We start from the raw sequence: 8,480 nt of genomic DNA, 5'->3' as shown, positions 1-8,480 counted from the left end.
GTAAACCTACTTTAGAAAAGCTGCTCGAAGGCTGTTCTGGTTGGATTTTGCCGTACACCAAAGTGGTGGTGGGGGAAGAGGGAACGGGGTTAATGCTAGACATGTGGAGTGATTCCGCACACGTTGGATAATGCATTTCCAATCCTCTTTATAGATCATTTGGAATGGATTTTTTTGTGTGCGGAACAAATATCCACCTCAAACGATTGATCATGTGCATTGAAAGTGCATTATCCAACGAGTGCGGAATCAGCCATGTTGTTGACTTGTCCCTAGAGAAGATTATATGATATCCCACACAATCTCTTTCAGTCTGCTTATGCTGGAATGTTCAGGCTGGGGAAACATGCCAAAAAATTCAGAGAGGTCCTTTGGTAGGTATACAGGAGTCTAGTGGCCCCTTTAAGACTCTAGTGGCCCCTTTAGAGATGTAAATGTGATTGCACCACTTGGGAACAGTGACCATAATGTTATTGAGTACAACATATGTATAAATAGGAAATTGCCAAATAAGACCAACACAGCCATGTTTAACTTCAAAAGGGGTAACTTTTCTGAGATGAGGGGGTACGTGAAGAAGAAACTGAAAGGGAAAGTAAAAAAGGTCAAAACACTTGGGGAATCTTGGAGACTATTTAAAACTACAATCCTGGAAGCTCAAATTAAATATATACCGCTGGTTAGGAAAGGCACAAATAGGTTTAGGAAAAGGCCAGCATGGTTAACAAGCAATGTAATAGAAGCTGTAAAAGGTAAAAAGGATTCTTTTAGGCAGTGGAAAACTAGTCGGAGTGAGGTTGATAAAAAGGAGCATAAGCTGTGGCAAAAAAAGTGCAAGTCTGTGATCAGACAGGCAAAAAGGGAATATGAGGAGCATATTGCAAAGAACATAAAGAAAAACAATAAACAATTCTTTAAATATATTAGAAGTAGGAAACCAGCTAGGGAGGCAGTGGGGCCCTTGGATGACCAAGGCGTAAAAGGATTACTAAAGGGTGATAGGGAAATGGCCGAGAAGCTGAATGCGTTCTTTGCTTCTGTCTTCACTGTGGAAGATAAGAAGTGCATGCCCACTCCGGAAGCACTGACTTTGGGAGGGGTTTTGAAAGACCTGAGTCACATTGAGGTGACGAGAGAGGAGGTTATGCGACTGCTAGATAATTTAAAAACTGATAAATCACCGGGCCCAGATGGCATACATCCAAGAGTTCTGAAAGAACTCAAGTGTGAACTTGTAGATCTCCTCACAAAAATATGTAATCTGTCATTAAACTCTGCATCTGTTCCTGAGGACTGGAAGGTAGCTAATGTTGTCCCCATCTTTAAAAAAGGTTCCAGGGGAGATCCGGGAAATTACAGGCCAGTCAGCCTGACGTCAATACCGGGTAAGTTGGTGGAAACTATTATCAAAAATAAAATTAGTGGGCACATTGATGACCAAAAGCTGATGAGGAAAACTCAGCATGGGTTCTGTAAGGGAAGATCTTGTCTCACCAATCTGTTAGAGTTCTTTGAGGGAGTGAACAAACAAGTGGACAAGGGAGACCCGATAGATATTGTTTATCTTGACTTCCAGAAAGCTTTTGACAAAGTTCCTCATCAAAGGCTCCTAAGTAAGCTCAGTAGCTATGGGATAAAGGGCCAAGTCCTCTTGTGGATCGAAAACTGGCTAATTAATAGGAAACAGAGAGTGAGTATAAACGGGCACTTCTCACAGTGGAGGGTGGTGAGCAGTGGGGTGCCACAGGGGTCGGTATTGGGTCCAATGCTTTTTAACTTGTTTATTAATGATTTGGAATTGGGATTAAGCAGTGAAGTGGCTAAATTTGCAGATGACACGAAATTGTTCAGGGTGGTGAAAGCCAGAGAGGATTGTGAGGCACTCCAAAGGGATCTGTCGAGGCTAGAAGAGTGGGCATCCATGTGGCAAATGAGGTTCAATGTAGCCAAGTGCAAAGTAATGCACATTGGAACCAAAAATCCAAAATATAAATACAAGTTGATGGGGTCTGAACTGGCGGAGACTGACCAAGAGAGAGATCTTGGAGTCATGATAGATAACTCACTAAAAACGTCAGCACAGTGTGCGACTGCCATAAAAAAAGCTAATGCTATGCTAGGGGTTATTAGGAAAGGGATTGAAAACAAATCAGCCGGTATCATAATGCCTCTGTATAAATCGATGGTGAGGCCTCATTTGGAGTACTGTGTACAGTTCTGGTCGCCACACCTTAAAAAAGATATCATAGCACTGGAAAAAGTACAGAGAAGGGCAACTAAAATGATTAAAGGGTTGGAACACTTTCCCTATGAGGAAAGATTGAGGCGCTTGGGGCTCTTTAGCCTGGAGAAAAGACGACTGAGGGGAGACATGATAGAGGTTTACAAGATAATGCACGGGTTAGAGAAGGTAGAGAAAGATGTGTTTTTCTCCCTTTCTCACAATACAAGAACTCGTGGGCACTCTATGAAATTATTGAGCAGTCGGGTTAGAACAGATAGAAGAAAATACTACTTTACACAAAGGGTGATAAACACATGGAATTCGTTGCCACAGGAGATGGTGGCAGCTACAAGCATTGCCAGAGGGGACTGGACAAATATATGGAGCAGAGGTCCATCAGTGGCTATTAGCCACAGGAGATAGATGGTATTCTCTTTGTGGGGAGGTGGTGCTCTGTTGTCTTGGTGCTGGAAGGAAGGCAGTGGGAGGGCTTCTGGTGTCCTGGCCTCACTGACAGTCCTTTAGATGGCACTGGATTTCTAGCCACTGTGTGTGACAGAATGTTGGACTGGATGGGCCACTGGCCTGATCCAACATGGCTTTGCTTATGTTCTTATGTTCTTATGTTCTTAAGACTAACCCGCAGTAGGCAAGAGCCCTCCGGCTCTTGCCCACTGGTTCATGCCAAGGATGATGCCCCATGGCAAGCCTGAAATACCTGGTAGAGGGGGAGGGCTGATTATTCTGTCACTGTTAGTTGGCTTGCTCAAGTGTCTTTAACGTTCTGCTGACCCGATCTGTTTGTGAAATCTTAACCTATAGAGCGTGTCTTGTTGCTTTCCCCACTCTCCTTGTACAAGACTGTTACCTAGCCACGCAGGACTTTGTTGCCACATCTGCTCTCCATCCCACCCACTCCCATCAGCCTCATTAGCCTTCCTAATACGGCTGTGCTCCATCGCTACATTCAATGCACTCCATGATCCAGTTCCACCGCGGGTGGAACTGCTTCCCAAACACCACGCCTGGATTCTTTCTCTTCTGCCTCCTCTCTGCTCTCTTAACTACAGGTGAGCCTGTGAGCTGTCCAGCACCCTGGGGACAAGGTAAATTTATTGGGGGGGGGATGGAAGAAGGATTGGTGCAAGATGAAGGGGAAGGTTTTGAGGGGTGGACAACATCCTCATTGCTGTAGATCTCATCTTTTGGATTCTCTGATGTCTACAAAAAAGGCTGATATATGTGTCAGGATTCTGGGAATCACTGAGGCCAGAAATTTGTCAGGATGCTACAGGGAAGTGATGATAGACATTATCTTCACACCTGCAGTCCTAAACAGGGACTGACGAACTCCCCTGTAAGTGTGCAAAGCATTTGAGGGCTGTGATGCTCGTAGAAACACTACTTTCCACTGAGCACTTTGGCCGGTCATAATCTTTCTGCCAAATCTGTAAAGTTCGTTCATTACCATTACACTAGAAACAAAGCCCATTGTGCAAATAAATACAAAGGGCTCTAGAGAGCTGGGTCTGGGGAGGGCTGGTGGGGAGGTCTGGGAAGAGCTGAGAGGCAGAAGGAGTCTGGAGAGGGCTGGCAGGTAGGGGGCAAGGGGGGTCTGGTGGAGGGCTGAGAGGCAGGATGGGTCTGGGGAGGGCTGGCAGGTAGGGGCCAAGGGGGTCTATGGAAGGCTGGAGGGTAGGGAAGGCAAGGGGGGTCTGGGGAGGGCTGAGAAGCAGGAGGGATCTGGGGAGAGCTGCGAGGCAGGAGGGGTCTGGGGAGGGCTGGAGGGTAGGGAGGGCAAGGGGGTTTGCGGACAGCAGAGAGGCAGGAGAAGTCTGGGGAGGGCTGGCAGGTAGGGGAGCAAAGAAGGGTCTGGGGAGTGCTGAGTGGCAGGAGGGGTCTGGGAAGAGCTGAGAGGCAGGAGAGGCAGAAGAAGGGATGGCAGATAGGAAGAGCAGGGTGGTTGGGAGGGTGGAGAGGCAGGAGGGGTATGGGGAGGGATGGTAGATGGGGGCAAGTTGGTTTGGGGAGGGTGGAGAGGAAGGAGGCGTGTGGGGATGGCTGGCAGGTAGGGTGGGCAAGGGGGGTTGGGGAGGGTGGAGACACAGGAGAGATCTGGGGATGGCTGGCAGGCGGGGTGTGGAGCCAGGGAGGGCAGGCAGAGCGGGCTCGCTCTTCCCACCACATCCCCAGCTCCAGCAGGACTGCCATGGTGGCAGGCACGTCGTTTGCGCCTTGTTGCTCAGCTCCATGGAGAGTGGCACACTGCAGCTCCAGTGGACCTCGCAGGGTGGCGGCCGCATCGCTTGTGCCCCATCGCCCCGCCCCTGCCGAGAGCAGCGTGTTGCGGCTCCCGTGGGGCTCAGACGGCGACAGGCGCTTTGCCTCTGAGCTCCGTTGGGGCTCAGACAGCACGGCCCTGCTCGGGCGCTTTGCCTCTGCCCTGTCACCCCGGCCCCACAGAGAGCGCCATGCTGCGGCTCCAGCAGGGCTCCGACGGTGACAGGCTCTTAGCCTCCCCCCGGCCCTGCCGAGAGTGGCACGGCTCTCCTCCGGGAGGGCTCAGAGGGAGGCGGGCGCTTTGCCTCTGCCCTGTCACCCCGGCCCTGCAGAGAGCGCCATGCTACGGCTCCAGCAGGGCTCCAACTGTGACGGGCTCTTAGAGAGAGCGGAGCAGCATGGCTCCAGCGGGGCTGAGAAGCCGCCGGGCACTTCACCCCATCGCCCAGGCTCCACCAGGGCTTGCAGGTGCTTTTCCTGCACCGCTCTCCTCCTCTAGCTGGTTGACTTACCCGACCCTCTGCCGCCAGTGCTGCCCTGCAGAGGCAGCATTCCAAGGTGCACTTTTATCCTAGTGCACCCGTGCAGGCGCACCAGGATCAATGGGCACAATCGGAAAGACGCTAAGGGGATTATATAGTAGGATTACCTCCAAATAGCAGATGTAACATCTGTAATTTAATCTGAGAAGGCAGTACTGTTGTAGTAAAAAGCAGGAATCTAATGTTTCATCATTTTGCCACTTGCCAAACGTCGGGTCTAGTGTATTTGATCGAATGCCTGTGTCCTTTGCTATATGTGGGCTGTACTGTCAGACCCCTTAGCACTCGCATACTTGAACACATATCAAGGATTAAAAATGGAGTTATCGAGGCACCTTTAACTCAACATTTCCTTGAAAAACAACATCGTGAGAATGAGTTTCGGGTAGCTATACTCAGTGTGATAGTTAGAAATAATCAGGAGTTAATTCCGAGCAGCACCCTTCTCCATAAAGAGGCACAGTGGATTCATTTCTTACAGACTATGAAACCTGCGGGTTTAAACAATGAGTTGTGTCTAAGTTGCATCCTTTAATGTATGTTGCCCTTTTAAGATAGATGCAAGGTAGATAGATGCAACGTTGCCCCTTTAAGATGAATGTAATGTCCAGGGCAAAAGGGATAAAAGTAATTTGCAAGTGGTTTTGGGGGTGCGCGAGAGAATGCACAGCCGCCACTTTCCGGGTTTCAGGAAATATGAGTGTCTCCATTAGGATCACAGGTCTGTAACTGAGGTTGTATATTCGTGTTGCTTGGTAAATTATATTGTACATGAAAATTTACGTTATGTTAAATAATATGATCTCATGTTATAGTGGGAAACAATGCCCCTGAGGAAGTGAGAGATGAAATCTGAGCTTACGAGCCGGCCCCAGATAGGGCGTGGAATTGAATTTGGGCGTGGAACTGAATTCCAGCTATTCTGCTTTTTGCCGCTAACAAGGAGAACAAGTGTTTTAAAGTGTCCGTTTGGAGATCTTAAAAAGGAGGTGAAACCCTGAAACACAGTCATATCCTGAGCTTTGTGAACAAATCCTATTTAAATGTTCCCTTTCTGCTTTTCTTCATTCCCTCTCACCAAATGCTTCCTCCTGCAAGGACAAATGATTGATCATCTTTTTGTCCAGGCCCATTTGTAAGGAGCTCAGAGTAGCTTATATGTTTTCATCCTTTTTACCCTTGACAAGTAGCTCAGACTGGATGAAGGTCGACCAATAAGTTATATTTATTTATTTACTTCATTAGAAATAAGACATCTTATACAAGGACACTCAAGTGACTTACTTTCTGTGTGGTCTTATGTACCAGTCTGTGTCTCCCTAGCAGAGCATGTGTCGCCCCAATGGGAGGACAAATGTAAAATCTTTCACTTGAGCGTCTCCATGTAAGTTGTCTTGTACAGAGAGACTCTCGTTGAAATGTTTTTCGGTGGGCGGGCCTAATCACTGCAGTAAAGGAGATCAGAAGTGGCACACGTTACAGAAAAGCAAGGTTTGGAGAGGAATACATGCGCTTCTTGATTGAGCAAAAAACAAAACGGCTTCCTGATAGAATCAGCAGCCCCGTTCTGCAGTCTGGATGTGGCGATATAGTCCCATCACGCCCAGTCTAGTAGAACTAGCTGGGGGTAACAGGAAAGGGCTGGCAAAAAATTCAAGGAGTACCAGGAAAGTGTTACATTCATTGCCGACAATCAGTTCAGAGTTGCTGTGCAACTTGAGGAGATTTCTGGGAAAACAGGCCATTGAACTCCCTTCTTGCACCTCACCAAACAAGCTCTTCTCATTTGTTGTCCAAGAGCTCTCATCACCATGACCTTTTATCTATTCAGGTGCCAGTTGCAACCACATCACAAGGATCTTTGCTGTGTGTATGAAAGACAGTATGTTCATTTTAAAAGGCATCCTATTTAACACAGCTCCTGCGTAAAATATTAAAGACTTGTTAGTCTCTCTACATGAGAGACTATCTCAGTGCATGTTCGTCAAGGGTAGGGAGATGCTATGTTAGCCAGGAAGTCAAGTTTAAAAACACAGAGCCAGCGGGGATCTCATCTTCACCTCCCAAAGGCTCTCACAATTTCACCACTCCCCTGTGGGATCACAACCAGAAGGCAGCGAAGTATGGAAATGGGCTGGAGCTGCCTTCCAGAGCCAGGCTTGGACCTGAGAGGTAATAATAGGCTGAAGTTTCCCTTCTGGCATTTCACGGCCCCCTCACACAGCTCCAGTGTACAGTAAAGCCATTGCCCGGCCACCAGCTCTGTCTTTTTAAACTACCCTTCCTGGTTAACATTGCAGCTCCTGATATGTGTTCTTCATGTGTCAGAAGTCTTGTGTAGAGAGACTCTCTCTGTTAGAGCCAGATGCATCTGACAAAAAGAGCTGTGATTCTTGAAAACCTTTGCTACAATGAAGTTGGTTACTCTAAAGGTGCTACTGGACTCTTTATTTCTCAAGGTTAGATTTATATGTAAGCCCATATCCTGATATTTTGTGGCTATTATGGGTTTTTGCAGTGGTCGTTATGGGGTTGTGCCCAACAGCATGAGTCAGAATTCCAAAGGTGCCCACTGGATCAAAACATTTGGGGATCCTTGACTTAATAAAAGCTACTATACAACTGTTTCTGGAATTGGATATGGACCAACATAGATATCGGTAAATTCTTGTAAAATGTTGTTTATTTGGCCCTAGGGGAAAAGAAGATTATGTGAGGTACTGCACAATCCGCTTCAGTCTGTGCTTATGGTCCTGTGCTCAGTATGGAGAAATGTTGGCTGCTGGGACAAAGTCTGGAAAAGGATGCTTGCCAAAATTTCATGGAGTTCTGTTCCAACAGTGGAAAACATACTGTTGATTACAAGCCATTCCTGCCCCGCACTGAGCCAGTTTCCAGGTGATGCCAAGGGCTCCTCTAGTTTTGAAATTCCTCCAGTTGAGCCCCTTGGTCTGACATCCACTGCTTAAGTTCATTCATCTCTGATTTAAATTCCCCTCTGGGTCTTCCTCTCGTCTTTACTATGAAGGCATTCCTCTGCACTTGTCTCTTTTGGGGGCCTCCTTTCTTTGACTGAGTTTTTTAGAAAGGATGTTGGAGACCCAGATTCGAATCACCACCTGTTCTGGATAGGGTTACTCTCTCTTACCCTCCTGGCTGGAGAGGGGGACCCAGTGTTCACCTTTTCTGATGTCTTTGCATGAATGTGCTCCCTAGGCAGCGCGATGATGTCACATCCTGGACATGTGCAATTCTGGCATTTCCAGTCTTGGGGAAGGGAAAAGCTGTTTGAAATCAGACGTATAGGTTGGACTTCAGGAAAGCAAATCTTAACAAACTTCAAGTTATGCTGGGTGGAATCAAACTTGGAATTAATTGACATGAGAAATACAAAATATTCCGTGTCCATGTTTCTAAAAGGAATCATGTGTTGG

Source organism: Eublepharis macularius, chromosome 15 (genome assembly GCF_028583425.1).
Source record: "Eublepharis macularius isolate TG4126 chromosome 15, MPM_Emac_v1.0, whole genome shotgun sequence".
In the NCBI taxonomy this organism is placed as follows: Eukaryota; Metazoa; Chordata; class Lepidosauria; order Squamata; family Eublepharidae; genus Eublepharis; species Eublepharis macularius.
Note: the sequence above shows the minus strand (reverse complement) of the source record.